The sequence below is a fragment of the Montipora foliosa genome, chromosome 11 (genome assembly GCF_036669935.1).
Source record: "Montipora foliosa isolate CH-2021 chromosome 11, ASM3666993v2, whole genome shotgun sequence".
In the NCBI taxonomy this organism is placed as follows: domain Eukaryota; kingdom Metazoa; phylum Cnidaria; class Anthozoa; order Scleractinia; family Acroporidae; genus Montipora; species Montipora foliosa.
In genome coordinates this window covers 4,153,638-4,162,103 of record NC_090879.1, presented here as the reverse complement: position 1 = coordinate 4,162,103, position 8,466 = coordinate 4,153,638, and the positions used below count along the sequence as shown (strand labels likewise).

At 38.4% G+C, this 8,466-nt stretch overlaps 1 pseudogene; it reads right to left on the bottom strand.

The window, feature by feature from the left end:
* LOC137976587 (uncharacterized) overlaps positions 1-3,215 on the bottom strand; it is a 4,332-nt pseudogene extending 1,117 nt beyond the window's left edge.
* Between the last annotated feature and the right edge of the window lie 5,251 nt (positions 3,216-8,466).

Sequence of the window (8,466 nt, the reverse complement as noted above, 5' to 3'; positions counted from 1 at the left end):
CTAGAGGCTGAGGCTGACTAATTGGCTGCTGAAGGGGTGAGGAAATTGTTACCACAGGGTTGTTTGAGAGGTCATCAGAGAGTTGACTAAAGGTTGGACTCGCCAGTTGCTCATCCTCTTCATCTTTATCCTCATCTTCAAGGGGATCGATACATCTGGGCCCGGTTGTTCAAAAGCCGATTAACGCTAACCCCAGATTAAAATTTAACCAAGGAGTTATTTCTCTTCTCCCAAATGCTGATCAATGCTGATATTCGGGAAAAATTTACATTAGAAGAAGTCAATCTTGAAAAACAAGAATAACCAAACTGAACTTTCACCAAAAAGTTGAAAACATGAAACGAAATTTTACACTTATCCTGGATTAAATTAATCGGCTTTCGAACAACTGCCCCTGATGTATACACTCCATTGCCCTGAAAGCTTTATTATCCTTTCACCATCCATCCTTATCCCCTTTGCCAGTTTTGGAATCACCAAGGTTCCATAGCATGCCTATATAAAGGAAAGGAAAAAAAACGAAAGTGTTCTCCCTTGTGTTGTATAATTACATGCTTTGGTACAGATTTGCCTAATCATATCTCTGAGAACAAGGAGTATCAGCGCTTTCACTATTAATTGGTCTCCTACCCCCATTCCCTTCCTTTTCTCAGATTGCAGTCACAAATGGAAAAAATCCTCTTTGTTATGAGATGGCATATAATTGACATTCCAACAAAAAAATGAAAGGAACACAACCAGCTTTGAAAGGTTACATTTCCTAAGTATCTGTCAATATGTGATCATTAGCAAAGCAACAGCCGTTATACATATAGATCACAGTACTGAAAAACATCTATTTAAGAAATAATTTGAGGACTGAACTTTCTCCTTAACGTCTGTTTTTCTTATAAATTTAGGGCAAATACGAACTTTGAGAATCAAGTTAAAAGGAATGACGTTGACTCTGTCTCAAATTACTGTTTTTGCAGTTGTGTGCTTAGTTACCTGGCCTGTGAATGAAAGCGAGGCTAGAGTTGAGCTTAGAAACCTCACTGCTTTTCTTGCGTTAATTACTCATACGCAGCTAAGCGCATGAGGTATAAAATGCCCTCCGTTTCTTGTTTTCCGTGTGACATTAGTGCAAGGAAATTTATGCTTGCATACCTTTACGTGCGGCGGGGGGTAGGGGATTATTCAAAAAAATTAATAGCTGCTGAAAAATGTCAGTATTGTTAAGTCAGAAAAATTAATAGAAAGAATTGAAAAGAAGTATTAGAGTCTTTTAAGACTCTAATACTTCTTTTCATTTTAAAAAATGTATGTATGCTTGGAATATCAGTCCATTTTGCATGACAAAATAAACAGTGCGTGTTTGAAGAAATCAACCAACCCTTTCACGTTTCAAGCCCTTAAGTAGACTTGCCACAATTTCCCAGGAGAAAATGTTTTGGCGAGCGAAGCGTGATTTTTCGGACGCGAATCTAAACGAGACGAAGTAGTCCAGGCATTTTGTGGTCGGACCTGTAACTAATTGCAAAAGAAGCTTTCTCGTCATTGACTAGTTAGGAATATCCTATGCATGAACGTACTAAAAGTCCCTAAAGATCCAAGCACTGGAACGCCTCCAAACTGCACCCATAAAATAAGTCTCTTTTTCGTATAGCACGAAAACGAGGCTGTCAACCGGAAGTTGCCGTTTAGCGTTTTTTATTGGTATAATTCGAGCCATTTCGCCAAAACTAAGAATCTACCCTTAAGAACAATGATTTTACGGCTTTAATCGTGAAAGACCTTTCCACAAAATATATTTAACTTAGTGAATTATTAAGTTTTATTTAGAGCCAGCGGTGAAATCTTATTTTGCCGAAACATTACAAGACATAAATGCTTAAGACTCACGACAAGAAAAGGCCTATATCATCACAACAAAGGTACCTCTTTGTTCAATTCTACACATGCTACATATACAATGTATTTATAAAAATGCTGGTCTTCCAAATGTTTACTTTCCTAGTCTACAGTGTTCAAAGAATTTGTGCACAAAGACCTTTGCATTGGCCACAGACTGGGAAACACTGCGTACCATTCTTGCGACAAATTTGTTGCACCTCGATTATATTGCTACAGTCAGACAAACAGTTGCATCTGATTAACTAGAGAAGAGATTCTGGGGCAGGCGGCAAGTCTGCTGCAACAGGAAATACTTGATAATTAGGGAGTTTCCACCCCCAGTCTTCCATTGACATGCCTGCAACTTCTCCTACCACTGCTTTACCTGCAAGCAGACGCGTAGGCTGTGAAATCGGGCCACTGCTGTTGTTGGCGGCAGATTCTGTGGCTCGATATGAGATGTCTTGGCTGCAAGTTTTTCGATGTAACGCTGATATCTGATAGAGTTAACCTACCCCTGGTTTACCTCCGAAACATGATACAAGAGGTTTTTCACCTGCAGTGACAACGCGAGAAACAGCAGAATGACAGATGAAGACCAACGTTAGCGTGCTCTTTGAAGTAAGGTACATTCTCAAGTTTCTTCAGGGCTGTTGCCTTTCCAACTCCATAGAGGCGCGATGTTGTGTGGCATCCAGTGACGGTGTGAAGGAAAAGGAAATTTCTGCAAACTTCCTTACCCAGCTGTTCTTTTACTTTCTTCATATGCCAGACACAGGCACATCTCGAGTTTGCCTTTGTCTCAGGTCAAAAAAAGAGGCCACATCCACCTTCGGAAGCATGATAACACAGAAGGACTGGCAAATCTGTGCCATCCCCAACTAGAACCATGGAATTCTTTATGGCAGACTCTACAGCCGTTTTGACTACAAGTAGGTTGGCGTCACCTCTGGGCCATGGGGCTCGATGGAGACGAGAACCTCCGTCCAGCACGTACTGTATGTTCCCTTCAGGTTGTGTCTTAGCCTCTGGTGTAAGCTTTGCCCATAGTGCATCTGCTAATGATGGCTTTGGTGGCTGCCTTAACATAAATGGGTAGTCGAAAAGAGCTGTGGGATATGTGCAGAGCTCGTCCTGAAATAATTTCTGAAATACAAGTTGAGGGTCAGCTTGTACTTGTACTCAATCTTTACGGAGGACTTGGATGCTATAGTGACTGTCTGGGCACTTCGTTTGAATGAGTAATCTATGGTTAACGTTCCCTTCACTGACGCTAGCATCTTCTCCCCGACGCTCTGGGCTGTGTCAGCATTGAAATTACTATCAGCGTTTACACCATTCATGATGTTCCTTAGGGTTGTGAGTAGCCAGAGCACTGAGGATGGTCATTGCTTCCTTCATTTCTCTTGTTTAGACATATCTTTGTTCTGTTCTCCAGAATAAAATTAACTCCTGTCAGCTTTTGCAAGATGTTCTTTGTTTCGGCACACGCATAAATGCAGGCATAGATAACAGCCAGATAAGACGTTGCTAGTCCGTTAGGCCCCTCCCTCTTGTCAAGCCTCCACTGGTTTTCACGCTTCTCAAAAGAACCTGTTCGACGACTACATCGGTCTATCGATAATCCGGCCCAAAATCGATCACTTCTTCTTGCTACGTGAAGACTTATTAGACATCCTGGTGGTCGGTACGGAGGTATGTCATAGCTGAGGCTTGTTGAGTCATTAGAAAAACTTTCTTTTTGGTATGGTTGGGATGTCTTCAATCGCGTATTTTTCTTTTTACTATCCAAACTCAAAGTTTAAATATAAACAAAATTCCTTCACTGTATTGGAAGGGAATTACTCTAGACTTTTTAGTTTTCAAATTGAACTAAAGCGCAAGATTTGCAGGACACACACTTTCTCTGTTAGTTCATAACTGGGTGAAAACATTTCCTTCGGTTTTTGCGAAAAATTTCCCCAATTCCTGGACATTTTGCTTTAAATTATGAGGGGAAAAAGATGAATTTACTAATGAGTTAGGACAAAAAAGAATATTACAATGTAAAGCGCGAAGCAATGAGTGAAAAACAGGTTTTTCACCAAGATGAAATTCATTTTGGACGTCTCTACTCACGTCAAATTACATTTTCCTGAATTACATAATCTTGGAACATGACATTACTGTTAGCTCTTTTAGTGTAAAATTGTCCTGTTTGCGCTATAACATCGCTTGTGGAAGACCGTGTTCTTTGCTACATAATTCATTCAGATAGCCATCCATCGACGACATCTCTAAAGGTTTCACTTACTTATAAAGAATAATTCTTCTATTTAATGGGTATATAAATGCACTTAACTTGGAAGATAACACAATAAATTTTCTCAATCTTTGCTAGCCTATGCTGCACGTGGCTTTAAACTCAAGCAAAACAACGGTAGCTCACAACAGATAGTAAATGCAACCTCGTTTGCATGCTGAGCAATATCGGGCTCTAAAAAAGTTGTTTTTGTCAACTTCTCCCAATCGGATTTTCGGGGACTTTTGATATGTTATAGAGGACATGTCCCTGGACCAAAGACCGTTAAAAATCCTTCTTTTGCAATTAGTGGCAGGTTGACCGACTTTTGGCGATAAAATGCCTGGACTAAAGGACTTTTGAAAGTCTAGGCCTTAATAGATGTGTCATTTTCTCTTGGATGTGCATGGTCGCGCCTGAATCATTGCATCTTGACTGCACCTGTCCGCCCATTCAAACTCGCGGTCGTACGGATCGAGCTGTTAGAATAAATCTTTTTCGATTGTGGAACCAAAGGTAAGTTGTTGACATTAAAGACAAAAATATATATTTTTTTCTAATTTGTTTTGCAAATAAACACTTTGCACGAGAGAGGGGATCGACAAAAAGGTCATTCAAACTGATCGCCATCACCATGCCTGTCATATCAGCTCCTAGTGATCTCTGAGAACCTTAGAGCAGCTTTGAGCGGATCTGAGGATACCTGAGAAAAACTGATCCGACTTTTAGCAATCTGACCTGTTCTTAGAACTACTGTTATTGTCAGTATGGGCATGCGACGAAGTCCAAATGGGGAATTGTTTCAACAATACCGACTAGTCGTTGATATGCATTCTGTTTATTTGGTGGCAAGGGAATTTAGAGGATGCTTCAAGGGGAAATTCTGGTTTTCTATCTTACTTTTGTTTTACTTAGAGGCCATTTATTTGCCAGTATTGAAAAGTTTGGTTCAAACTTTATGAAATGTAACAAATTAATCATCTGTGGCTTTACAAAGATCTATTTGTATGACGTACAAACAACCCAGGTCCAGGAATTGTTGATCCAACTAAAACTATTGCCACACCATTACAGTCAAGGTAATGTTGAAGTATTAGGTACGGCAAATGCAGGCACACAATTGCAACGTGTGGCAATGTCTCTGTCGGCACTTGTTTAAATTTTCAGGAATCAATAACCTCTTCAGCTGACTTGGTTCAAATTATAAACATTGGGAATAATATGTATTCAGCTTTGTCACAATCATGCAAACAGGGGCTCCTATTTTTGACAGATTTGTCTGTTATGGTTATAACTTAAGCTACGTTAATTATCAGTTGACATACAGTGATAGTTATAGTGGTTTGCTAAATAGTGCACTTCCTATAATTTCAGACTTTCCTACTGTTATATCAATGTTAGCTGCCTTTGATTCTTTGCTCATGGATAATCGTACATATATTTCAACACTTGAACTTTACACAGTAGCAATATACTGTCTGCCTAATGGGAGGTGTAAATTTTTTTACTCTCATGGCAGAGATTTATTAGGTATGGGACCCATTTGCAACATGTGTTTCAATTGAAATAGATTCATTAATGAATTTGGTACAACATTTTCAGAATATATGTGCACAAACATCTGTTACTTATGAGATTAAAATGTGTTAACATTATTAAAATGTAAAGCAACAGTAGAAGCATTAGCATTGTTCATTCATTATATGTTCGAAACCAAAATTTTAGACCGTAGGAGCACTTAAATGAAGTTTATCTTTGTTCTTGCTAAGAATGTTCTGTTGTGTCATTTTATTCTATTTGTTTTTCCACCTCAAAATTCTTGTAACTATTGCACCTCTCAAACAGTTGATAGTATCATTGAGAATGGAAGAGCAATTTATGAGAAATGTTACTCCAGCAAAATATGTTTTTATTTCTGATTTTCTAAAGAAATTATATGTAGGCTGCTGGCCATGTAAAAGTTATTCATAGAGCAACATGTCAGGGAAATTTATCTTGTAATGTGGCTCCCAGTAAACAACAGCTTAAAACTGCCATTTTGGATAATAAGGAAAGCAGCACAGGCTTTTTGATGTGAATTTGTAGCTACTGCATTAGTTGTGTTTTCCAGTGGTATGCAAAGCAAAAGATGAGTTACCACGTTTTTGTATACAATGGTTCTGAACCAAAAAATGTAACAAAAGTATTTTCAAATGTAGATTCTGTTATTGATCTCTTTTGTTCTTTTATTCAAAGTAAATTTAACTGTTTTGAAACAAACTAAGAGGTTGCATTTCTTAGATGTTATGTGAATTATCAAATATAGAAAGGAAACAAATAATAAGAAAGCATAAATCTACTTCAGAAATTGCAGCAAACTGGAAGAGGAGAGAAATTTACAGGCCAATGGACCCAGAGAAAAAATAAGAACTTCCTTCAAATTGTTTTGAAAAGTACAGGTCTATGGACCCATCGAAAAAACAGACTCTTTCAAATAAAGATGAAAAGTATAGGTCAATGAACTCACACAATAAAGAGCAACTTCTGTCAAATAGATTCTTGTAACAACTATATACCTTTTTTTTTGTGGTGTACAATAAGGTTATTCATTATTATTATTATTATTATTATTATTATCATTATCATTATCATTATCATTATCATTATCATTATCATTATCATTATCATTATCATTATCATTATCATTGTTATTATTATTATTATTAAACTGTCAACAAAAGTACAAATAACCTGGCAGGGCATGAATATAGAGCCTCTTGTTACTCATGCACAGCTAAGCGGATCTTCTACAATTCCACCTCATGAGAATCCCAGGAGAAAATGTTTTGGTAAGCGGAGCGTGATTTTTCCGACGCGAATCTACACGAGACGAAGGACTTTTGAAAGTCTAGCCCTTAAGATGGGTCATTTTCTCTTGGATGTGCATGGTCGTGCTCGAATCATCGCATCTTGACTGCACCTGTCCATCCGTTTAAACTTTGTGATTGTAGTCGCGGTCGTACGGATCGAGCTGTTAGAATAAACCTTTTCCATTGTGGAGCCAAAGGTACGTCGTTGACATTAAAGACAAAATTATATATTTTTTCTAATTTGTTGCGGGCCCAAGAGAGCCCGCAACCCTAATCTTGACATTGACCAGCGGATTGCGTATTACGCGTGCGCGCCACGTTTATGACAGGGACGCTGAAACCGGAAATGGAAATTTTGTTCTGCAAGTAAGAACGATCAGAATGCGAAAATGGTGGCAATTATAACAGTTTGTCACATGGGATAGAAGCTTCTGTCACATGGATCGAAGGACGTTTTGCTGACGTTGTTGAGGCGAGCTCTGTGCTGACGTTGTTGAGGCGAGCTTCGAGGACTTCGAGCGTAATTGGATTTGCTGCGGGTTACTTTGTAAGGTTAGTTATATTATATTGAATACTGATTATTGTTGTGGGCGGTTAAATCTTCTGGTAAACCACTTTCACTTTTTGAAGGAGCCGTTTGACATATTTCGATTCACGATCACGGAGCTGAAGTATAGAATGTACGGAGAACATGGCGAAGTTTTCCAAGTCTTCTGCCACAGATGCCTCACTTATCTCAAAGCGTAAAAGGCAAAATGATTTTTTGGCGTCTTGACCCAGTTTGGTCACCTGGTTGTCTTAGCCCAGGAGTCGAATCAGACGACGGCACAGTTTTTCCAAGATTAACATTGTAATTCACACTGCCTTGTTCAAAGTAATCCTAAAACTGAGCATATTTAACTGACTCAAATTTCACTCCTTTCTCTCATGATACACTAAACAAACAACTTTTTGCATGTAAATACATTGTAAAAATTTCATACGTCTATTATAATCATAATTATGTAAAGATAACTTTCTCAAAAACATATTATATCAATTGCTAAAACAACTAATAATAAGTAGAACTACTATATAAAATTTTGTCATTTTTTTCATTTTTTTTTTCAGTGCTCTCAAATCACTGATCCATGACATCAATGCGAAAAGGTTTGTACTCTAATTGTTGACCGTTGTTATTTTCCCACTTCACACATGTTCCCGCCTTCCGAATGAATTTGACTGAATTTCAAGGGCTTTTCGGGGTGATGACGCGCATCCGCAACATTAGTCTCCTTTGTTGACGCCAGCGACGCCAGGTGCAACGAAGAATCTCAGAACTATGGATGTCAAACGCATAGGGCGACTTGCTATGACTTGCTACGTTGACGATTCTTCTTGGAATTTTTGTGGTAATCATTCAGTGGTGGCATTTTCAAACTAAACATCCAAGAAGTTATAAACATCATATAACGAACTTATCAA